The 25683-nt window shown below is 39.3% G+C and overlaps 1 protein-coding gene across 1 annotated transcript in view; it reads left to right on the top strand.

Moving 5' to 3' along the window:
- LOC123867096 overlaps window positions 1-25683 on the top strand; it is a 308948-nt gene that overhangs the window by 213855 nt on the left and 69410 nt on the right. The gene's annotated exons all lie outside the window — the stretch shown is intronic.

The raw sequence follows: 25683 nt of genomic DNA, 5'->3' as shown, positions 1-25683 counted from the left end.
GCTTAACAATCACAATCGATTGATATGTTATATTAACCTAAGAGTCGAAATTTCTTTTTCTTAGTTGGGTTTTATGCGGAAGTATCTGGGAACCCACCGCATTTCTATCCAAAGAGAACTACCATTAAAGGATTAATGGCAAAGGGTTACAACCCTCAGTTATGAGGAATACGAATATAGAGAGAGAATTACTAACAGCGGTAAATGATCGCATCGGTATACGCATCGCGCAGGTCTTTCTCTGGACACTAGACCGAATTCTGTGAATTGATGATAACTTTTGTGACTCGAGTAGCAGTTGATTAGTGATTTATTATTCAAGTGATTAATGGAATGTTTGACCAGAGCTTTGGGCAATGTATTTTAGTTCTTGTAACGTTTTGCTTTATCTAACCGCTGTTGCTCATTTGACACATATACAACAAGTTTAAATTAAAAACTTATAATTTACACTAGTACATTAGTTTAGGAGCTACGATGCCACAGACAGATACACAGATACACACGTCAAACTTATAACGTTGGGGGTTAAAAACACAAAATTATATTTTAATAGATCTTGTAACGGCCATAGACTATCATACGAAAGCGTTATAAAATTATTAAATTAATTAAAAGTTTTTTTAATGAAAAATAGTGAGCAAACGAGTAGGCGGGTCACCTGATGTTAAGTGATTACCGCCGCCCATGAGTATAGGTACCGCGGATGCGTTACCGGCCTTTCAGGAATTTGTTGGTCCGCCCCTCGAATAACCCCATGTTGTAGTCTAGTGGGAACACCGCCGATGGGAGTTGATTCCACAGTTTGCATGTGCGTGGAAAAAAGGATCTGGCCCAACGTTCTTGTTGGTATTACTATGAAATGAAATGAAATGAAATGAAATGAAAATTTATTTCACAAATTTAGATACACGCATTTCATGGAGTCCTGGCCCCTAAACTAGGACAGCCCGTATTATAGGGGCCACTATAAATTAATAATAGTATTTTTTCATAAAATTTTTGTCCTTGCGGTAGCGCCTTTAGTAAGTATGCCCGTATCTAAGCAAACAGACATACGCATCGCGCAGGTATCCCACTGGACGCTCGACGGAATTCTGTGAATTGATGATAACTTTTGTGACTCGAGTAGCAGTTGATTAGTGATTTATTATTCAAGTGATTAATGGAATGTTTGACCAGAGCTTAGGGGACGATGTATTTTAGTTCTTGTAACGTTTTGCTTTGTCCGACCACTCTGTTTCTTATTTGACACAGTGTACAAAAACGCAACATTATTTAGTACACATGTTGCAATTTTCATATAATAATATAAACTTTCGTAAAATTAAAAGTAGGTAACTAAGTTGTATTTTACATTAATTGGAAGTAAGGAACTTAGACAGACAACAAAGTGATCCTATAAGGGTTCCGTTTTTCCTTTTGAGGTACGGAACCTTTAAAATAATAGACTTGCGCAGACATTAAATATATTTGTAAAAACAAATAAACTTAAAACTAACATGATGTATGCACAGGCCGCCTTATTACAAGTATACATTTTCGGTACTTAAGCATATACCATCTAGTCTACCTGTATTATTTTTTGGCGATAGCGCAACTTAAGTATGAATATTGTAGAAAAATAAACAGTAAAAGATAACAACCGGGTATGAAATCCAAGAGTCTATACTTACGAAGCCAAGTATAGGAATTGTAGAGAGCTATAGAAGTAGGCAGTCGAAGTGCTTATAACGTCGTCGAAGTGCCTATAACGCCGGCATAGTGCCTATAATGTAAGCAGTGGCGTAAAATGTTTTACTGCAAATAGCTGGCCTCCATTAGATTCACAGTGGATCAATGTCAACTCTACCACTCGTGTATTCAACAGTAACTACATTTACTTGTACAGATATACATGTACCAGCGATGTAAATGTTCCACTGGATAGGCCAATTCAGAATAACAACATATTCCTCGCAGTGGTAAGCGCTGTGTGCTTATTAGTGGAAGGTCCCAGGTTCGATTCCCGGCAGGAGTTTACAATTTTATAATTTGTGAAAAATTCTGGTCTGGTGGGTGGCTTCGGCCGTGGCTAGTTACCACCCAAATGACAAAGTCGTACCGCCAAGCGATTAAGCGTTCCAGTACAATGCAGTATACAAATCAAATGAGTATGGGTTTAATGAATAACTGCCATACCACTTCCAGGTTAGCCCGCTTTCATCTTAGACTGCATCACTTACAGATGAGATAGAAAGCAAAGTCTTTGTACTTTACTTGCAATAAAAGGTGCAAAAACGAGTTTTAAAAGTAACTTGCACTTGTAAACTCACAACAACTCAGTTGAGATTGGCATGACAATAACGGCTGACATCTAGTTCTGGTGGTTCTGGTGTGATTGAACAACAATCAAAAAAGCTTTTGAGTTCATAATATTATGAGTTATCATTGTACACGTATACGCGCGCTTTCAGTACGACGTTTGGCCGTGTTGCTACCATCGCGGCTGACTGTAGTCGCGATTTGTTCCAGGTATTGTTTGGCATATTCGTACAAAATAATGTTCGAAAAACAAATCAAACAAAACATATATTTGTATACACTGTTATTGACACAGAAAAATATGAAAATTGGACCACAAACAAAAAGATCCTCGGTATCAATAAAATAATTTCAGAGGTTCACAAAATGAAAATAGAAAATTGTTTGTGATATATTTCGCTGTCCGATTCACACAAACGTAAAGGTGCGAGGGAATTGCGCGAACAATATTTGTTCCCTAGAACAAAGAGCCGTGGATAACCGCTAGACTTTAATAAGGTAGTTCCGTCTACTTCGCTTAGTACTGCTCTAGTCCTAATGGGGGAGTGTACACACCTGTCCAGTCGTATCTGAAAGCATAGAATAAATAATAATAATAATAATATTTATTATTCAAATAAAGAATTTATTATTTATTAAAAAAAAATTATTATTAAAAGCATAAAAATACGAATAAGTACCCCATCGTAAAACGGGATGCGATTGCCTAAAAGATGTATATCCACTTTTGATATTGTGATTTGTGTCTAATTCTGTTTGTATACAGACTCTACAAATGTAAATTAAAAATTTATAGCACCCCCGACAAAGTATCTGAGTTTTCCAAAACATCATTTTCAAATAAATAATTATGTATCTAGGCAACGTCCATCTTGACAGCTTCTTGACAGCTAGACATTTGTCAATTGACATAATATTATGAACCTAACGGTCTGTTACAAAGTAACAAGAAAACTAGAAAAAGCTGATAACTTTTAAACGGCTGAACCAATTTTTTTGGATTATAGCTAAGAACACTCTCGAGCAAGCCACCCTTCAAACAAAAAAAAACTAAATTAAAATCGTTTAGATGCTACGATGCCACAGACAGATACACATATACACAGATACATAGATACACCACTCTTTTTGGGTCGGGGATTAAAAAGAGAACTAAAATGGCAGATCTAAATGTATTGCTATCCCATTCATAATAGAAAATTGTTTGTGATATATTTCGCTGTCTAATTCACACAAATGCGAAGTTGCGATGGAATTGCGCGAACAATATTTGTTCCCTAGAACAAAGAGCCGTGGATAACCGCTAGACTTTAATAAGGTAGTTCTGTCTACTTCGCTTAGTACTACACTAGTCCTAATGGGGGAACATACACACCTGTCCAGTCGTAATCGGATAGAATCCATCCTTATGTGGTCAAGATCTAATCTATTCGTACCAAATGTTTTTGCACAGTGATTCTGATACGATCTGCTAAGGTTTGGAACGCCCTTCCAACATACTCTATGTACTTTGACTGTGCGAGCCTGATTACGGAAAAATGATATGTCGTATCACATAAGGTACTTATTTATACGATCTTGATCATTACGTTTGTTATACTTAACTAGCAGCACAAATTGTTTTTTCTGAATACCTACGTGTTCTAAGATGTAAACAAGAAGGTGGGTGGTGCATAGAGCAAGTTACGAGCCAGAAGTATTTTTAAGGAAACGAAGATAGAATTATTACTAAATTTATTATAAAGCATTATTAGTTTATTTTAAACCTTACCTAACGTCTGCATCAATGTTAGATGCAGACTCTTACATTATGACAACCTAAAGGTAATCTAACCTAATCTACTTAATTAAGAGACTGCGTCGAGGTGTGACGACAGAATGCCTACTTCACATCTCTCACGTAGTTTTTATACCTTAGCTAACATGAAAACGTAGATAAAGGTAAACTGACTGGTTGACACAATACTGTATCCGGAAACCTTAATTTTTACATGTAGTTTTTCGCAATAACGTACAGCATTTTCGATAATATCACCCGGACGACCTCGGTTCGGTTCAGCCAGAAGCGTATAAATGTGAAAAGCCCCAATGTAACAAGCAATGTAACGGGAGTCCGCATGTCTCGCTCCAATGAAGCAGACTGATGGTTAGCTGTCGCCAGTTCCCTCTGAATATTAATTTCAGAACATAAATTTCGCGTCGGCGCTTATTGGACGCGGCGGGTATTCGGGATTATTACCCGCCCTTACGGTCTGGGCAAATTTAAAATTGCACCTTCAGTTATATTAATATCTCAGGATTTCGTGACTAAATTGGTGTTTGGTACTATGAGGAAAGTTAAAAGGTGTCTCTTCCTGTCTGAATTTTGTGTGTCTCTTTCTACATCTTTTTACAGGTATAAGCTGAAAAAAGTCTAAAAACTTAAAATTTTGTAAGTAGATTGTCTCTTTGACGAAATGACCAACATACGCACGTAGACGAAATTTCACTGACATGTACGAAGAGATTTGCCTCCTCGTTTCTAATTCGAACCGCTAGGATATGGATACCTTCAATTCAAAAGTGAATAGGCATCTTCTAGGCAAGCGCGCTCCATCTTAGGCTGCATCATCACTTGCTAGCAGGTTTGATTGTAGCCGAGCGCTAGTCTATTAATTAAACAATTAGGTAAATTGAAAATTTATATCACCTCTGACAAGTGAAGGTTACAGTAGCTAGAAAAGAGCTGATAACTTCCAAACGGCTCAAACGGATTTTCTTGGATGATAGCTAAGAACACTCTCGATCAAGCCACCTTTCAAATAAAAAGAACTAAACTAAAATGGGTTCGTTAGTTTCGGAGCTACGATGCCACAGACAGATACATAGATATTAGATACAACGTCAAACTTATAACTCTTTTTGGGTCGGGGGTTAAAAAAAGTTGCATCATGTCATTCAATTTCTCCTTTTATAAGTATATACAGATAATGTACAGGTGTCATACATATAGACAGGTATACCCGCTCAGGTATACATGTATAGGCAGGTAGCACAGCGAGGTAGGAAGGTAAGTAAAATGTATTACAGTAAATAGCCCGGGTCCATTAACGACGCAGCCGATATTTATGTCCCACTCTCCGACCCTCCACCCTTGCAGTCGCCGGGAAGCGGCTTTACCCACTTCGCATTAATTCTGCGCTACTCTTAAGAGGGGTCTCTCCGTCACTCGCTCCATACAAACGTAGTTTATCTCTTATTGGAATACTAACCAATCATACTCAATGGAATTTGGTAGAAACGTTCCGGGAACTAATATGCCTGTAGTTTTCCAGATTTCCGTTAAAATATTCGGTTTCAAAGTTACGCGGTCCTAAAAATTCAAATACAAATATTTGAGCCCCTGTAATTTTATAACAACATATTAAAAAAAATCTAAAACACCACAGGCACATTAGTTTCTAGAATATGTCTGCAAAATTTCATAGACTTTGGTTGCTTAATTATCAAATGAAATTGGAACTACGATTGTATGGAGTAAGTGACGGAGAGAGCCCTGTTAATGCAATGTACATTACAGATACCTTGTACAGGTGTATTAACAATCAAATCAAAAATATTCACTGATGGAGAATTATGTGCAGTCTGGTATAGGTGCCGCGCTGAGATATGATTTTAGTTATCCCTAGCATCGGTTTTACACCCGTATATAACCGTATATACGGGTGTAAAACGTAAAAAACAACTTATCCACAAAATATAGGTTTTCTTTAATAAGGGCTTCAGGGTATCCACATTTTCTGGCCTAACACGATCAGAAATGAACATGGTGGAACAAATGCCAGCAACTTCCGGAATACAAGGAAATAGCTCTGAGGCGATAGCGATGGGTCGTGCATATTTGCATAATAGGTTTTCTATGAGTTAGTTTTCAACGTCATTTAGTAAGATGATAATCATGACATTTTTACATCCATATCCATCTTGTTACATGACTGGTTTAACTCCAGTTTAACGTTAAGAGGGCTCTCTCCGTCACTCGTTTCATACAATCGTAGTTCCAATTTCATTTGAATATTAAGCAACCAAAGTCCATGAAATTTTGCAGACATATTCTAGAAACTAATATATATGTCTGTGGTTTTCCAGATTTCTGTTAAAATATTCGGTTTCAAAGTTACGCGGTCTTAAAAAATTTCATACAAATCTTTGAGCCCCTGTAATTTTACAACTACATATTTTTAGAAAAATCTAAAACACAACAGACACAGATATTAGTTTCTAGAATATGTCTACAAAATTTCATGGACTTTGGTTGCTTAATATTCAAATGAAATTGGAACTACGATTGTATGAAACGAATGACAGAGAGAGCCCTGTTAACTTCTAAAGTTGCAATAGATGTCAGTTTATTTATTTTGAGGTAAACTTTAGCGATTGGGTTTTTGCTTTTTGTGTTATCGGTAAAAAGTACGCCTAATATGATATTCCCTCCGAAAAATCTAAAAGAGCGCTCATGTCGGTTTTCCAGCTATCCCATTTGAATTTCAAATGCTTTTGCAACTTTTTTTAATACGAGACAGCGATATCGCCCTTTGAGGAAATTTGATATGAAGATTATGAAATGATATTGTTACCGGGAACGCTTCGATGGTAATAATCTTTTTCGACAACTTTTAGGGTGAATCTTTGCATAATATTCGTACAACGAAAACGTAATTATAGATCGATCACAGTTTGCTATTTATTTTTAAAAGTGTGGATGTTCGTAAAAATCAGCCAAGTGCGAGTTGGTCTGGCACACGAAGAGTTCCTTACCATCGTACAAGAAATAACACTTTTTTAAGCCATTTTGAAATTGTTATCATTTTTTGCTATGACGATAATAGACACATTCTGTGAAACTTTCAACTCTCCACCTATTATGGTTCACGAGATACATCCCGCTGACAGACAGATGGACGGACGGAGGAGAACGGAAGCTTAGCGATAGGATGTTGTTGGCACTCTTCGGGCACGGAACCCTACGAAGAGATCATCTGTAAATCCTAAAAAACGCCAAGGAATACAATGTTAAAAAATACAATAAAATATTCCTGCTACAAAATGCACTAAATATATTTTTAAATAAATGGTTTGACGAATTTAATGTTTTATTTATTTTTCTGTAAATTTTAGTGTATCGTTTGAATTTTTTATAACTATTTTTAATTTTTAACATGTCTAAGTATATGTAATTTAATTTATTCCATGTAGTTGTTAGCCACCTATTTTGACAGACAAAAAAGTACCCCGAGGACTGCCCCAGCCTATAATTATTCTCATAATCTACAGAGGAACAATGAAAAACTCTTTTTGTGAAAAAAGCAACAAGAATTACTACGTCTGAATGCAGCTATCGCTAATCCAATAAGAAACTGCTGCTAAATAGCACAAGCTCTGTACCTGGGCGTTAAATCGAATTAGCCGCTATAAAATGGAAATACCCAGCCGAGAACGACCTGGAAGAAAGTTTTTTCCTATTTAAATTAAGTTTTATTCAAAAGAAAAAGAAAAATCTTAAAGCGAATAAAATTGAATGAAATACAACAACTTAATTCATAAGGCTTTAATGTGCACCCTTAGCGTCATCATGATAAACCCATGGCTGACCCGCTACTGAGACCATTGGTCTCCTCACATTATGAGAAGGACTTTAGCCTTAATCCGCCATGCTGCTCAAGCGCGAATTGGCAGACTCAGGCACTTATTTCTTCACTATCACTATTTCTCTTGTTATATACCTACTCATGAAAGTGGTGTCATTACACTAATATTATAAAGTCGAAAGTTTGTGTGTATGTGTGTGTGTATATTTGATACTCCTTCACGCAAAAACTACTGGATTGATTTGGCTGAAGAATAGAGATAGATTATACCCTGAATTAGCACATAGGCTGCATTTTATCCCGTAAAAATCCATAGTTCCCGTGGGATTTTGAAAAACCGCTATTCACCTTTTTAATCCTACACGCCACAACTAATGACCCGATTTGGCTGAAATTTGAAATAGATATAGATTGTATCTTGGATTAACACATAAGCAACTTTTTATTCCATAAAATCAAATGGTTCCAACGGGATTTTAAAAATATATACCTAGTCACGCGAACGAAGTTGCAGGCACCAGTTAGTAACTAATAAAGATAGTGATATTATTGACAAATAGCTTAAAAGCAAATTCAACGCTAATTTGCAACTATAAAAAATATGGCTGTTTGTATTGTCCCTATACTTTCATTCAGGTTGAGACCATTCACGGAAAATTTCACGCTCTAGCAAGTAAAATGGCATCTCTGTGACCAGAGGCTTAACAATAACAAAAACACTATCAAACATCGTTTCGGAAAAGCCGGAAATATATTGTATGAATCACGGTTTTTTGATAGTATAACCTGCCTACAGTTTTTTTGATTTCGACGAACGTTTTCAAAATGTTCGCGAAAATATAAAAATGTTTCGTTTACATTTGCCAGTTTCAGTCACATTCGGGTTTTTCTGTTAGATAGCTTGTTGAGATATGAAATTTAAAACAACTTTATTTGGGATTGCAATTTTTTTATGAATTTTTTACCCTTTCATAGTTTTGAGTTGCACTGTAATCTCAATTGATAATTTAAAAAATATGCACTCAATGAACGTATGAAAATTGTTTATTGTTATGTACCTGTACCGAAATGAAAGTATTTAAACTAAAGATAGATAACATGCAAATCCCGCCTTATTAGTTTTAGCAATCGCTTCTAGGCTGGAGGGGAAATAAAACATTATTTTATATACTGAACGACTACAAAACTATTATCTTCTTCTTCTTCTTCTCTCTGGGCTGGTTTCCGCACTTAAACGTTTCCGTCTGTTGTGCGTGCGTTGCCCCTCCCCGCCGAAGTCTTCACTCCAGCCATCCAAGCTCGCTCCAGAAGCCAAGTAGACCGCCCAGGTTGCCGAGGACTTCATGGAGTGAGGTTGGGGAACCCAAATGGCGTTCTCGTTGTTCTGCCACGACCATGCACTCCAGGAGCACGTGTGTCGGCGTCTCATCGACCTCCATGCAGGCCCTGCACAGAGGACTGTCGGTAACACCTATAACGAAAAGGTGTTTGTTTAGTGGGCTATGCCCTGTTATGAGTCCCACCACCTTCCTAAGTTTACCTTTGTCCAGGCGGAGTAGTTTGTTAGTTTGTCGTATATCTATGTTAGGGAAAGCCTCTTTGGCTTGCCTGCAGTCAGTTGCGTTTGCCCATAATTGGGAATGCTCCTTAAGTGTTAGTTCATGCAACCAAGTTTTATACTCACTGAAGGGTATGGGTACAATAGGCTGAGGCCCTGTCACCTTCAGCGTCGTGGCCTTGCGTGCTAATGCGTCCGCTGCCTCGTTTCCCTGGTCCCCATCATGTCCTTTGACCCACCGTAGGGTGATATCATTCGACATGGCGAGTGTTTCCAGAGCCTTATGGCAGTCTTGTATGAGTTCGGAGGTTGTCCAGAATTTAGCCAAAGCTTTGAGAACAGCTTGGCTATCTGAGTTAATGTTAATCTTAAAGTTTTTTACCTGTCGATTTGCCATTGCTATGGCTGCGGTTGTAATGCCTACACACTCTGCTTGGAAGACAGAGTTGTCCTTACCGAGTGCGTGACTTATTTTCATGTTTAGTTCTTGGCAGTAGGCCCCTGCTCCTGTGCCAGTTTTTGTTTTGGATCCATCGGTGTACACTTCTATTGCATCCCGTGTTGACTTCGTATCTATGTTTATCTCTGGATATATTTTGTATGGTTTGTCCAGTATGTGTTGTTTCCTGGTTCTGTCACATTTCCACTCCAGGCGTGGTTCTTTGGTTATGCTTTGCACTAGAATTTTAGTGTGCCTTGTGTTCTGTTCTTTCCATAGACCTGAGGTTTTCAGTCTCAAGGCTGCGAGCGTTGCTTCTTCTCTGATTTGTAAGTGTAGGGGCGGGATCCCCAGTATGATTTCAAGTGCTGTTGTTGGTGTGGTACTCATGCAGCCTGTAATGGCGAGGCATGCTTGTCGTTGAAATTTCTGTAGTTCTTGCTGGGCGGTCGTAAGAAGAGTTCTCGGCCACCATATCAAAGCGGCGTATGTTAATGAGCTTCTTACTACCGCTAGGTATAACCACTTTATTATCTTTGGTTTAAGCCCCCATTTTTTCCCCAGCATGCGTTTACATTGGTTTAGTATCGTAAGCGATTTATTAATTTTATCTTCTGTATGCCTTTTCCAGCTGAGCTTGCTGTCCAGAGTCACACCAAGGTATTTTACCTCAGTTGACAGTTTGAGGCTTGTGTTGAACAGAGTTGGTGGTTTGGTTAGCTCTATTTTCCTTTTGTTGGTAAACAGAATCATCTCTGTTTTCTTTGGATTTACGGTGAGTTCATTTTCATTGCACCATCTTTCGATTACGCGCAATGCCCGTTGCATGACTTCATATAATGTGTTCTCTAGTTTTCCACTGATTAAGATGGTGAGATCATCAGCATAACCAATGGTGTAAAATCCGCTTGTGTTTAGTTTGTTTATCAAGTCGTCAACTACAAGGTTCCACAAGATTGGTGATAGGACACCTCCTTGAGGGCAGCCTCTCGCTACTATGCCTTTTGTGACTCCGTTGATATCTAGTTGTATGATTCTTAGTTCTAATAATGCTCTTATCCAGCTGCGTATAGTTCTTGGCGCCCCGTATCGTCCCAAGGCCCTGTCTATGCTATTAAAGGTTGTCTTGTCGAAAGCTCCTTCAATATCAATGAAGACACCCAGTGTTGATAGTTTGTTTTCTAGATCATGTTCAATTTTGCCAACAACGGAATGCAGAGCGGTTTCCGTTGATTTGCCAGTGCTGTAAGCATGTTGGTGTGAGTGTAGGGGTACATGTCTTAGGGTTCCATCCCTGAGATACCGATCAACCAGTCTCTCTAGTGTTTTTAGTAGAAATGATGTAAGGCTGATAGGCCTGAAGGACTTTGGTAAAGTGTAGTCACTCTTTCCAGGTTTTGGTAGAAAGACTACCTTTACTTCTCTCCAGGCTGTTGGGATATATTTGTATGCTATACAGGCCTTATATATTATTTCCAGCCATGGTGTCAGTTGAAGTTTTCCCCATTGTAAAAGTGCAGGGAAAATTTTGTCGGTCCCCCCTGATTTAAAAGGGTGAAAGGTGTCAATAGCCCAGCTGATTCTATCTCGCGTGACTGTGTTGTTAGCAAGATCCCAATCCTCATCTGTGGGATGGTGTCCTAGGTTGTGTTCCCAGTCTGCTGAGTCTACTATTCTACAGCCAGGGAAATGCGTTTCAATGAGCGTTTCGCTTATTTCTTTGTCATCCTTCGTGTATGTTCCGTCAGCTTTCCTCAGCGAGCCGAGTGTGCGGGTGTTGTCGTCTGCTAGAATCTTACGTATGCGGGCTGCAGTGTCGTTCGACTCTATGCTTGTACAAAACTTTTGCCACGCGGTTTTGTCTTTTTCTCTGACGCGTTTGTTGTATTTGTATTGGGCTTCCTTGTAGTTGTCCCAATCTTGTTCTTGTCTGGTGTTTTTTGCTCTGTTGAAAAGATGTCTGAGGTTTTTCCTCATTCTTTCCAGATCTGGGCCCCACCAGCTGTTTTTTGGCAGTCGATTTGTGTTGATTTTCTTCAGAGGACAAGCTTGTTCATAACTTGTCTTAATGCACTCCGTTAGTTTGTTTACGTTTTGTTCGAGGTTGTCGATATCGTCGATGTCGTTAGGTTTGTTTGTACCTATCTGATGCGTTAGCAAGGTTTTGTATTTTAGTCTGTTAGTTTTCCTTGGATTTCTCTTTGGTGCGTGTTGGGTTATCATCAGATCTAGCTCATAGCATATCCGCCTGTGGTCGGAGAGCGAAGGCTCGTCGCTGACATGCCAGTTCGTTACTTGGTCTGCAGCTCTGGTTGACGCTAAGGTTAGATCGATTATGGTTTGGTACCTACTCGACACGAAAGTCGGTTCAGTGCCCTTGTTAGTAATTGTTAGGTTGGTTGTTAGTAGAAAGTCCATGAGATTCTCACCTCTTTTGTTGTTGGCTGTGCATCCCCACAGGTTGTGATGTGCGTTGCTATCGACAGAGATAATTAGATCTATGTCGTTGTCCTCACAATGTGTTGTGAGGTCCACCAGTTCTTTTGTTGGTATTCGGTCTTCTATGGGCATGTAGAGTGAGACTAGGACCACTGGTCTTGGTGGTAGTCCCACGCCCTGTTGTATTCCATTTTTTATTTTTACTGCTGTCAGATCTCTGGAACAGTATTGTGTTAGTAGTGACGCTGTAATGCAGCGCGGAATGTAAATGCATGTTCTTGGTGCTTCGTCATTGCAATGTGAAAAGATCTTACCATTGCAGCTTCCGAAACCGCATATGGTTTTACCCCTGACCCACGGCTCCTGGATCAGTGCGATGGTCTCGGGTTCAACCTCCAGCTGCCTTCGTAGCGTGGCCGTGGCGAGATGTTTGTGCTGGAGGTTGGTCTGGATGATTTTTATTTTGTCGCCCTCTGCGCCGGTGGTTGTTCGGCGGGGGCTGTTGCGTCTGGAGCGTTGTGTGTCGCCTTCCTCTCCCGTGATTTCGTATTGATCCGGGAGTCCGCCAGCACTTCCTCGATATTGTCTAGGACAGCACTCACGGAAGGCTCAGGTGTCACTGGGAGCTGGCCGGTTGGTCCATCCACATCCATGTCCCGATCCGCATCAGGCTCCTCTCGAGTTTCAGGCGCTGAGTCATGCCCGGGCGGTACATCACTCAGTCCTTCACTCGTGAAGAACCTGATGTAGATGGAGCCCGTGGAATAGGCGACCTTCCTGCCGCGCGCCAGAATCGTTGGCAGCTCTACATTGGGGATTCCTAATATTAGGAACACCCCAGGAGGGCTGCTGGTTGTTCTACGGTAGCTGAACAGGGTCCACTGTGACACTCCGTACCATGGGTTTTGGTGAGATAGGACCTGGTGTAGCTGGCCTATCTCCCCGTCGTAGTCAGGGACATAAAGTCCCGACCTAACCCTGACTGGGATTTCGGTCTGTTTTATCACAGTGAGCCCTGTTCCGCTCCTGGGTGATGTGAGTTTTGGCACCACGTTTATGAGCCAGTTACAGGCTTGGTCATCGTGGCACCACATTTTTAGTACACCCTCGCTGAGGAAGGCCTTACCCTCAAACGCCGGGGCGTATCGGGTTTGGCCTGGTGCCAGAGGCTCGATACAGGCCGCGAAAATCGCCTTCTGTATCTGGGCCTGAATGGCATTCGCCTCATCTTGGGTAAGGTCAACTCTGGGGGTGGTGGTTACAGCGACGCTCAGATGCGATTGGGCTGCTGTGGCATAGGAGCCCTTCGCATCTCGGGTGTGTCTGTCGTCAGTCCGTGCGCGTTTGTGTTCCCCCCTGGGTGAAATCGTGTCGTCAAGTCTGTCTCTTTTCTTGTTCGTCTGACTCGATGACGTCCCGGGGTCCTGTCTGTCTTTTGTCTGTCCCCTGTTCCGCTTCCTAAAGCGCGGGCGTGCCCTCGCTTTAGGTGGGTTCAAGGTCTTTGTTGCGTCTGTTTTATCTGTTGGTTTGTTGGATGTTGTTTTTGTTGTTGTTGTAGTTGGGGGTCGAGCGGTGTTGGAACCGCCAGGGCCCGTTGCGCCCCGCGCCTGGGTTGGGTTCCCGTCGGGGTCAGTGTGACCACCATCGTTCCCCCTGTCCTCGACTGCGGTTTGCCCAGCCCCGACAGTGGTGGTGCTCGACTTCCCCGAGGCATTAGGGTTGCGATCGGGGGCCGATACCTGCCCGCTCGCCTGTTCGCCTGCGGAACAGCCAGGGGTTGCGCCAGTGTCCGCAGAAGGCCGGCCGCCACTTAGTGGGGGTCGTCCCTCGCTTCCACCTTTGCTTCCTCCGGCCAAGTGGCTGGCGTCCGCGCTTGGGCAGTCGGGTTCCTTTCGCTTCCCGCCTCCGTTTTCCCTACCGTCCGTCGGTCTGTTTTTCAATTTGTCCGTCTGTTCGTCTGCCTGTGTGTCCGTTTGTTTTCGTGTCCGTCTGTCTGTCCTGTTCCCCTTGTTTTTCCGTCTTTGCTTGGGGGCCACAAGCGTCCATGTGCTTGCGCTGGCAGGCACAGGGATCGCTTCGGCAAGGGAGGACATGTCCATGTTAGTAGCCGAGGTCGTTGTTTTCATCATTGTCGAACCGATGGTTTGCGGGTCTTTGCCCCCTCCTGATACGGTGGGGCAGCCTGGGCCCTGGGCGCCGTCGGTAGACGTCGCCTGGGTGCCAGGGTGGGATTTGGGCACTGAGCCGCTACCCACCAGGAGACCGAAATTAGTTTTAAGATCCGCCATTTGTTTTTTAAAAGTTTGTGTGTTATCTGAGTAGTGTTTGTGTGTGTCTCTGTGTGTAAGTGAGTGTGGAGTGTGCGGGAGTTTAGGATTAATTGAGGGACTTTTATGATAGGACATTTGGTTTAGGAGTAGGCTGGGGGAACACGGGAAAGGGTTACTTGGACACTGCTCGGTGTTGGGAGTGGTACCGTAGCAGTCCTTCTTGTCCAGGGTCCTGGGGACGCCGGCGATCCGCAACCCCGCCGACCCGCCCGGTTGCATGAAGGGTGCCTCGTATAGCCGAACCAGCGAATGTCTAGGAGCCGCCTGGTATAGGCTACAACCCAGATCATTCGCTAGTTCAGCCACGCCGGGTAAACAAAACTATTATACTACAAAACTATTATATTACAAACAGAAAACTAAAAAAGATCAGAGATGGCAAAAGTTTAGCAGTACCCATCTAAATTAAACGCCGAAAAAAATGTGGGTTAAAAAGCTCGCGAATTAGAAATAATTCATCACATCTGGACCCGTTATATTTCCCCGTCACCTTTCCACGGAGTCATTGGCTTTATTTCTCACTCACAAAGGAATGACACCGGTCCCACTGGGAATATTCTGAGACAACAATCCGTCTTACCTCCTACTAATAGTTCTCACGAGCTTATTTTGTTATCCAGATAAAAACAAAACTGATCACACAAGGAAGACATTTAGAACTAGTTTAACGCCGGAAAAATGTGGGCCAGAGTGTTCGCGAGTTAGAAACAATTCGTCACGCGCGGACCCTTCATATTTTGGCGTCACCTTTCCACGGAGTCATTGGCTTTATTTCTCACACGTAACGGCGTGACGCCCTGACCCTACTGGAAATAATATAAGATAACAATCCGTCTTGTCTCCTACTAATGGTACTCACAAACAATTATGTTAATCCAAATAATAACAAATAGATTACAGAAGGGAGAAGTTTACGTTTATAGAATAATTTAGTTAAACACCGGAAAATATGGGTCAAAGAGTTCGCGAGTTAGAAATAATTTGTCACGTCTGGACTCGTTACATTTTTTCGACACATTCCACGGCATCATTGGCTTTATATTTCTCACTTGCAACAGCGTGACGTCATGACCCCACTAGAAATAGTTTGACACAACAATCCGTCATATCTCCTACCAATGGTTTTCACGAGCATTCAAATCATATTTTAGACTTTCGAATTTTTTTACAAATAACTTCAGAAAGAAATTACGAAAATTGTGAGTTTGAGGATGGTGTAGCCTAAATGTAATAGATCGAATTGGGAATTTACGCTAGTCATGCAACATTGACCCAAGTCAGTTAGTTGCAGGATGAGTGACTGACTTTTGTGGTTTGAATTATACCTACCATTCCTCCACACCTTTGAGTACCCACGTCTCAACTATCATTACTATTAAACCTATTCATATTCATTTACCTTCAGGAGCCCAAGCACAATCGTGCGACAACGATTTCTCACGATTTTTGTAACGTTGTGTCGATCCGAAAACTGTGAGATGCACCACCATCAAGTTTAGGTATTCTTTAGTTTATCTTGTCTGTCTTTGGGTACTTGTTTTGAAAGTTTCCCAGATAGAATCGAGAACAAAAAGTAGGAGCGTCATAGAATACTTACATGCTTCAATGAGTTACTGCCCACTTACGAGGGAATTCTGCGAAGAGCAAAGTTCCCCAACTTGGTCTATGGTAATGCTATGAAGATTTATAATAATTTCGACCGGCGTTATGGCGGTCTTTTTACGGAGCCAACAATTTTGTCGGCTAATGCGTGCGGAATAAGTATTTCCTGAAGAAATTCGCTGATTTATTCTCCCTTTTCTTGAGCGTGTGTTGTTGTAAATTATCGTTTACTGTGTATGCGGTGTTATAAATGTTGACAGTTTTTAACACTCAGGCATATTGTACGCTGTTATTTTATGTATGGTTCATAGGTTATGAAAATTTCTATTTGCTACAGCCAGTTTAAATATGCAAAGATAGCTTAAATGTATTATTAAATCACTCGTATCTACCTGTCTGCTAATATAAATAAAATTCAAACCGCGGTCCAGCAATTAAAAGTGTAAATTTAGTACACTCATATGTTAGAATCGCAAATGTAAAGAAATTTACTTGAAAGCAAACGATATTACGGATTTAAATTGCTAATTCGGCACCGAGGTGGACACGGGAGGTGCATAAAAACGCATATCAAATGAATGCAAATTTGACCACAAAAACTACACAGCTTCGATTTGAAATAACCTTACCCGGGAGCTTATATTGAGGTAATACTTACGTTCGTTTCAATATTATCTATCTGCATATATATTCAGTAATATATCTATAAGATATGTAGCAACGTTGATTTTCGTCAAAAATTTTCAAAAGAAAAATAAAACCGACTTCAAAAACCAAAAACACTAAAAAGTAGAAAATAATTTTTGTTTAGCTACACATGTAATGTACCTAAGTATGAAGTCGAGCGAGCATATTAAAACAAAATTAGAAATCCAAGAGTGAAGCTCGCCCGACTTCATACCTAGGTACATTACATGTGTAGCTAAACAAAAATTATTTTCTACTTTTTAGTGTTTTTGGTTTTTGAAGTCGGTTTTATTTTTCTTTTGAAATTTTTTTATTTCACAATTTTTAGTGGCCCCACTGTACTATAATATGCTATGCCCAGTTAAAACCCTACTGTTTACTAAGCTATTACAGTGATCGCGAGCAATTTGCTCTTATCCATTGAGGAGTTCTGTTCTCCATCTCCGAAGATATTCATCAGATCTTCACCAAATTTATATGGGACCACCTGCACAGTATACCCTTTCAAACAAAAAAAAAATTTTCCAAATCGGTCCAGGGGTCTTTGAGTAATCGGGGAACATACATAAAAAATAAAAAAAAAAAAAGATCCCGACGAATTGAGAACCTCCTCCTTTTTTGGAAGTCGGTTAAAAAAGGCCATACCTGCCATTGTCTGAGTGAATTAGAGTGAAGGAACTCTCGGCTTGAACCTGAATCGATAATATCATAATAATATGTCAAATGTTAGGCTATGGTGACGTGCACTCAAAGAAAAATAGGGTTTCTTTAGGTGGTCTGTAGTATGGAAGGCTCCGAGGTACTGAACTGTGCCTTAGAGCTTCGAGAAAGTCAGAGAACCTTCACTTCACGTTACCTTTCATTTCTTTTTAGGTACCTATTTATAAAAGAATTGTATCTTTGATTGACATTTCATCAATAAACCCTTTGAACCGAATGATATAAAATTCTGGAAGAAAATATTGTTTACTAGAGGATGCCTGCGACTTCATCCGCGTGGATTTAGGTTTTTAAAGATCCCGTGGGAACTGTTTGATTTTCGGGGATAAAAAGTTGCCTGTATCAATTACAGGGACGCAAGCTACCTCGGTACCAAATTTCATACAAATCGGTTAAGCGGATGGGTTTTTGGGAATCCCGAGGTAACTTTTTGATTTTCCGGAATAAAAAGTAGCCTATGTCCGTCCCTGGGATATAAGCTAACTCTGTACTAAATTTCGTCAAAATCAGTTAAACTGTTGGGCCGTGAAAAGGTAGCAGACAGACAGACAGACACACTTTCGCATTTAGAATATTAGTATGGATATTAGTATGGATGGATAAATAAAGGTTAGTACACCGCAAGCTTAATACAGTTTAAACAGCTGCACAACTGTCTCAGTATCCATCAATCCACCAAACTGCCGGGCGTCGAACTATCGTAAAACAAGCGCTAGTGGAGCAACCACACGGCGCCAGAAAACAGCAATAAGTAAGGCCGCGAGCAATTCACTTAATCTTTGGCTCACTGTGGCGATATATCCTTACTTGCTTTAAGTGAAATAGAGCGCGCGCTCTGAATTTTCCTTGAATTTAAACACCGCAGACATCAGACAAGACCATCTTTCTCTTCCTTTATTTATAAAGAACAACCATTTTGTGTTACTACGGTTTTATAGTTACACAATGACCTACTGTGGTTATTTCATCACTAGAGGATGCCCGCGACTTCGTCCGCGTGGATTTAGGTTTTGAAGATCCCGTGGGAACTGTTTGGTTTTCCGGGATAAAAAGATGTCTATGTCAATAACATGGACGCAAGTTACCTCGGTACCTTTCATACAAATCGGTTGAGCGGATGGGTCTTTAGGATTCCCGTGGGAACTCTTTGATTTTCCGGAATAAAAAGTAGCCTATGTCCGTCCCCGGGATATAAGCTAACTCTGTACCAAATTTCGTCAGAATCGCTTAAACTGTTGGACCGTGAAAAGGTAGCAGACAGACAGACAGGCAGACAGACACACTTTCGCATTTATAATATTAAGTATGGATTAGTATGGAAGTATGTATGATCAAACCATTGCCGGCTACCTACTGAGCGCGGGTCCCGTCTCAGAATGGCAAGGGTTCGGCCATAGTCTACTACACTGGCCAAGTGCGGATTGGCAGACTTTACTCACCTTTGTGAACGTTATGGAGATTTCTCAGGGATGCACGTTTCCTCACAATATTTTTCTTCACCGGTGAAGTAAGTGATATATTTAATAGCTTAAATCGCACATAACTCTTAAAAGGGCATACCCTTCAAGTTCCCAAATAGGAGACGGACTTCCATTCCATTAACAAAGAAAAAAAATTGATAATCCTGAAAATTTTCAACTCTGTTTTCCTTGCGGTTGGTATAAACTTTATTTTTGCATACAAGTTCTTTCAAAAACGCACACCAAAAAGTCAGTACGTAAGTTAGAAGAAACTCAATCGCTTTTTCTGTTCAAAGTACTCACAGAGTTTCAAAGAGTCGCACCAACTATTCCAGTTGAGAAACCAATGGCTACAAAAATGCACCGCCGCGGCAACCTCAATCGTCACGGCTCGAGCGAGTTGCAATAAAAGTGAAGCGAATATCGATTATTGCAACCGCTTAAGCGAGACGATGTGAAACCGCTTAAGCGGGACGCTCGGCGATCACTTCGATAAATCACGCTCAAATGGAATACGCCTAAGCGATATCCTGGTGTTTGTGCTAAGTGCAGTTCGCGGTAATAAAAATGTGAATCTATAAATGATGTACTTACAATTATTATTATTATAACCTATAAACTAGTTGATTCACGCGACTTCATCCACGTGGATTCTGGCATTACAATGGTGCTTACCTTCCCTTTACTCACAAGTGTAAATTAAAAATTTATAACTCCCCCGACAATTGAAGGTTACAGTAACTAGAAAAGAGCTGATAACTTTCAAACGGCTGAATCGATTTTCTTGAATTATAGCTAAGAACACTCTCGATTAAGCCACCTTTCAAACAAAAAAAACTAAATTAAAATCGGTTCATTACTTTAGGAGCTACGATGCCACAGACAGATACACAGATACACACGTCGAACTTATAACACTCTCTCTGGGTCGGGGGTTAAGAAGGATTTGTAAAGTTTAAATTTAAGTTTATTTCCACAAGGCCTACAAGGTTATTCTTCTGCAGTCGCTTGAAAAGATAAAATAATAATATTTTTGTAAAACAATGAGTTTTACAAAAATATTTATCTTTTTAACCAAAAAGAGTTGTCCATAAAACGTGAACGCTTAACGGTACAAGAGCCACGAAAATAATGGTATGATGTTTACAGCCATTAACACTTTGTATCGCCGATGTTAAGTGGTTTGTGGTGGAAATATCGCTAATGACGGAAAATGCTCTATAATTTACATAATAAACCACCCGCAAACACGCAATAGCCATAACTTTTTTTAACTGTGTAGTGTGCAGTATTTAATTTTGTTTCGAGTTTAGGTAGGGGTGTATTTTTTAGGGTTCCGTACCTAAAGGGTGCAAACGGAACCCTATTACTAAGCCTCTGCTGTCCATATGTCTGTCTGTCAGCGGACTGTATCTCCCGTAACCTTAATAGTTAGAGAAATTTTCACAGAATTTGTATCTATTGCTGCCATTATGAACAAAATGTTGAAAAAATTCTTGTACGATGGCACGGAACCCTTCGTGTGCGAGCGCGACTCATACTTGACTGTTTTTTATATAACGTAACATTTTCAATTTAAAAAATATATATATATATATATATATAATATATATTGTAACAGAACGTCTGATTGATAGGCTTGGTTATGTATATGGAAAGGAACTAAGATTCATGGGTTTATGTTATTTTATGGAAGCTTACATCGAATTGAACTATTACTTTAACAAGTGTAAATTAAAAATTTATAACACCCCCGACGATCCATGCTATTTGAGTTTTCCAAAACATCATTTTCAAATAAATAATTATGTATCTAGGCAACGTCCATCTTGACAGCTTGACATTTGTCTATTGACATAATATTATGAACCTAACGGTTATCTAACCTTCTTTTCTACAAGAAAACTAGAAAAGAGCTGATAACTCTTAAACGGCTGAACCAATTTTTTTGGATTATAGCTAAGAACACTCTCGATCAAGCCACCTTTCAAACAAAAAAAACTAAATTAAAATCGGTTCATTCGTTTACGCGCTACGATGCCACAGACAGATACACAGATACACAGATACACAGATACACACGTCAAACTTATAACACCCCTCTTTTTGGGTCGGAGGTTAAAAATGTCTACAGTCCTAGGGTCCTACGATCTACTTTCGAATCCATTTGTTGATTGTCTGGTATAATAAAAAAGATGAATGTAAGCACAGGTTTTTTATTACACAGGGAAAGCAGAACTAATAATAAATTTTATATCTTTTAATTCAATAAAACCTTTTCTATAAATCAGTATAAAAGTATCCGAGAACCATAACCCGTCTTATAAGTGATCGGCGATTCCTTAATATTGGCACCCGGTCACGTTTTAAGGCCAAATTACACACGATACTGTAGAATCTCCGATCAACGATTTCGCGACTGCATCGATGCTGCATCGTCTTTTGACGACTTATTGTAATATATTGAGGTGCCAAAAAGGCACGTTTTAGAGATTTTTCGGTACAAACTAAAGTTTTATTGACTTGTCCTATTTCAGCATGATCTCAAAATGGAAAATGTGATTGCCTTACTAATTAACACTGATTAATGGATAGGGGTAATGACCCTCACCGATGAGGACTACCTACCGTGTACTGTGATACATGCAGTTACTCATAGCTTTTAATAATAATTAATATAAACAAACCATAGAGTTATTTTTAAATAACTAGCAACCGCCCACGATTTTGTTCCCGTGGGATTTCAAAAATCTAATATGACTTATTTTCATCATAAAGGGAACTTCTATGCAATTTTTCAGCCAAGTCATAAAATTCTTGCAAGTGTCAGTCAGAGAGTAACGACCTTTCTTGTTAAGTATTTAGATAAGATAGTATTTGGCTTAAATTTCATCTAGTAGTAAGTGATAATTTAGTCCAAGATGAAAGCAAGTTAATCTGTTAATCTGGAGTTAAGAGTACAATCACCGCTTGGAGTTTCCAAAAAGCGATCCAATCGCCGATCTCTGACGCCAAAAGTGTCGTGTGTGTAGCCTTTATAAGCGATCCACGATTCTTTAATATTGGCTTTAACTTGGCATCGGATGGACGTTTTACAGCCGCCTCCCTTGAATGTAAAGTAGGGGAAATATTAAACTTAGTGGTGGCAACAAAAACACATTTTCTGGGGATAGCTGTTAAATCTTTTCAACAATATATAAGTAAAAGGAGAAACTGACTGAAGTACTTATCGACGTATCGAACCACTGTGTTTTGAAAAAAATTTGAGACCCTCACTTTTTTTTATGTAACTTCCGTCAGGCTGGTTTTTTTCGTATAAAGTATAGCATATATGTCACCCGGGCCATTACAAAGAATCGATTGACATCTCATTCATCAAAATCGGCTCAGTAGTTTAGACGCTACGGTGGAACACAGAATCTGGATACAAACATACACACATATACCTATATACATACTTACATACATACATAGACTGCTAAAATCATAACCCTTCCTTTCGGCTTTGCCGTAGTCGGGTAAAAAATTCCACCCAAATGAGGTTTCACTCGAGGTGGAACAGCTACTTATCTTATAGCAGCGATGCGTTGTTTTCAATGGCTACATGAGAATTTTTAGTCGCTACATAATAATCAAGAGCTCACAAAATCTGATGCAAATCAATCACTAGGTTATATTTTTAAACCCCCAGATGCTCAGATCTTTTAATGATTCTCTTTCCTAAACTACTTAGTAGTTTCTATCAAGACAAGACTGCGTGAAAATCCTGAAGTTTTTCGTTCTACAATTTACAAAGAAGCTACTGGAAATACCAGTTAAGTAAATTGTAAATTGTAAAATAATATCAGTTGAAAATTGTAAACAGTTTACAGTATTCATGATAATTATCTTAATTGAGATGAGATAATAATGGCCACTTATAATATGAACACCTCTAGAACTTATGAGTTGATCATGAGTTAAGCTCAATTAGTTTAAAAGATTACCAAAGTTCGAATTAGCAGAGAAGCTCTCAGGCGTTCTGTAAAGTTCACAAAACAAATGTACACAATCACGCTAATGTAGTTCTCTGTGTAATTAAGGCGCCTCACACACGACACCGCGTGCCGCAGCGGCGCGTGGGAAAGCGGTTTAAATGTCGGATTTAATTTATCATCATCATCAACCAGTTGCTGGCTCATTACTGCGCACGGGCCTTCTCTCACAATGCGAAGGGTTTCATCACGCTGATCAAGTGCGGAATGGCAGACTTCACACATCTTTGAAAATATCATAGAGAACTCTCATGCAATTTTCAGGCTTTCTTCACAATATTTTCTTTCACCGTTAAAGCAAGAGATACCTACTTAATTGATTAAAAGGCACATGTGCAATATATTAATTATTTTCCACACAAAGCTGATTTTTTTTTTAATTTATAGAATAAATTATAGAAAATAATTTATAGAAATAGCTAAAATCCGATCTGGTTACAAGTGACTATACAGTACACTAAATATTTTGAATTTGAATTTGACATGAAAATACCTACTTACATTAAAAGTAGAGCGGAAAACTGATGGGATTTTCTTTTTATGATGAGCTGGAATTCCTTACACAATTAAATAATTATGTACTAGTATAATAATTCTTTAACGGCATTGTCTGGGTGCGTTGAACCGCTCCGCGTATGATCTGCCTTAACAATTGAGTGAGGATTCGAGAAGGAGAATCTTTAGACAATAATTTTCGCTGAGTAATTTACTTGCAGATTAAGTTGGAACGCTTCTCATATATTAATCTGGAATAGAAATTAATTTCTTATACAATATTTATGGAGTGCAGAGGTTGATTCCTAATATTTGTCGAAAATAATTTGGGTAATGCATATGCGCCTATAGCTTAAAGCTTCCTTAGCCTGTTGGTTAAAACTTTAGCTTTCTATTGGAGGGATTCAGGGTTTGATCGCGGACATGCATCTCTAACGTTTTGGAGTTATGAAGAGAGAGAGAAAGAGAGAGAGAGAGAGAAAGAGAGAGAGAAAGAGAGAGAGAGAGAAAGAGAGAGAGAGAGAGAAAGAGAGAGAGAGAGAAGAGAGTGGAAATGCTGCATTTAGCTTACTCAGCGTGTTGTTCGTTACCACTAGGGATGGACAAACAGTTTAAAAAAACAAAACTAAAACACGTTTAAAATATGTTTGAAACTGCCTTTACTACTCCATAATGTCTTTAAACAAGTTTAAAAAAATCTATTAAAATTATGCTGAAAAAAGCGTATTAAATAATCGAAGATTATGTACATGATAAAAGAGCGTGGATTTGAGCTGCAGCTCGCTCTAGCAATGCGCGGAACTTCGATTGCTGTTATACATGGCATAACTATATCAAATCTTTGAAAAGAGCAACCACTGACTTTCTTGCTGGTTCTTCTCTGTAGGAAAGGCGTTCCGAACCAGTGTTTTTAACGATTCAAAAACTTAACTGTAAACGTTTAATAAATAAATAAAAATATTTTGAATTTTGATTTTTTTACTGTTTTTTAAACATTTGTTCAAAACAAGGTTAATCCAAGTAACCACCCCAAGGAACCCCTACATTCCTATATTAACGTTGTTATAAACACTGAAATTGGAACAGTCCTAAGTTTGTATTAAGATCTAGAATTTCGACCTAGAAACAGAATAATAGGTTTTCTCACAGGCTAATTACCTAATTAAGATTTCGAGATTAGAAAGCAAATTGTATCAACTAGTTGCTTTGTTACAATTTGAAATAATCCAGGCCTGGAGTGGAAGCTAAGAAATATTATTAAATACCTACTTCTGTAAATATTTATAGCATTCAGCTTTTAGGGTTTCCAAAAAGCTATATGGCCTTTCCTTCAAAAGGATAACTTATACCTACGCAAGGTATGATCATAACGAGCTGGGACTTAAACGTGTAAATTATGTAGATGATGCTTGCAACTTCGGTCGCGTGGACTTGGGATTCTTAAAAATTCCACTGGGAAACTTTTTGATTTCCTGGAACAAAAAGTAGCCTGCCTCTATCCAAGATATCTCCATAAAAAAATCTTTAAAATATATACCAGTCGGCTTCCAGTAAAAACATAATATTACTAGATACTACCGATAACTTTATGGTTTTCAATTAAAATGTTAAAACTATATGATATTGGAAAAACTACGTCAAAGCAGGTTCGGTAAATAAACAGAAGAAAACATTATGTTCAAAACAAAATTTTAAAAACGTGTTTTAAACAAATAACTATTTTTTTAATGTTTAACTTTTTCAGTGTTTAAAATACTTTTTTAAAACAATGCCAACCCTACGTCAGAGACGTTATTGACGTAGGTATTATTTTTACTTTCAATTAAATGTTAGAACCTTGATGTTTGATGGAAAAAGATCGTCGGAGATCAAACGAAAATATATACGAAATTTCGAATTCACTTTTTCCAAGAGCTTATAATATATGAAGAAGAAACTCTTTTAAATTCGCGCTCTTTTTATGAAATCTGAATATTAAAGCGGTATAT

This window comes from Maniola jurtina, chromosome 7 (assembly GCF_905333055.1).
Source record: "Maniola jurtina chromosome 7, ilManJurt1.1, whole genome shotgun sequence".
In the NCBI taxonomy this organism is placed as follows: Eukaryota; Metazoa; Arthropoda; class Insecta; order Lepidoptera; family Nymphalidae; genus Maniola; species Maniola jurtina.
Note: the sequence above shows the minus strand (reverse complement) of the source record. Positions and strands in the feature narration are given on the sequence as shown.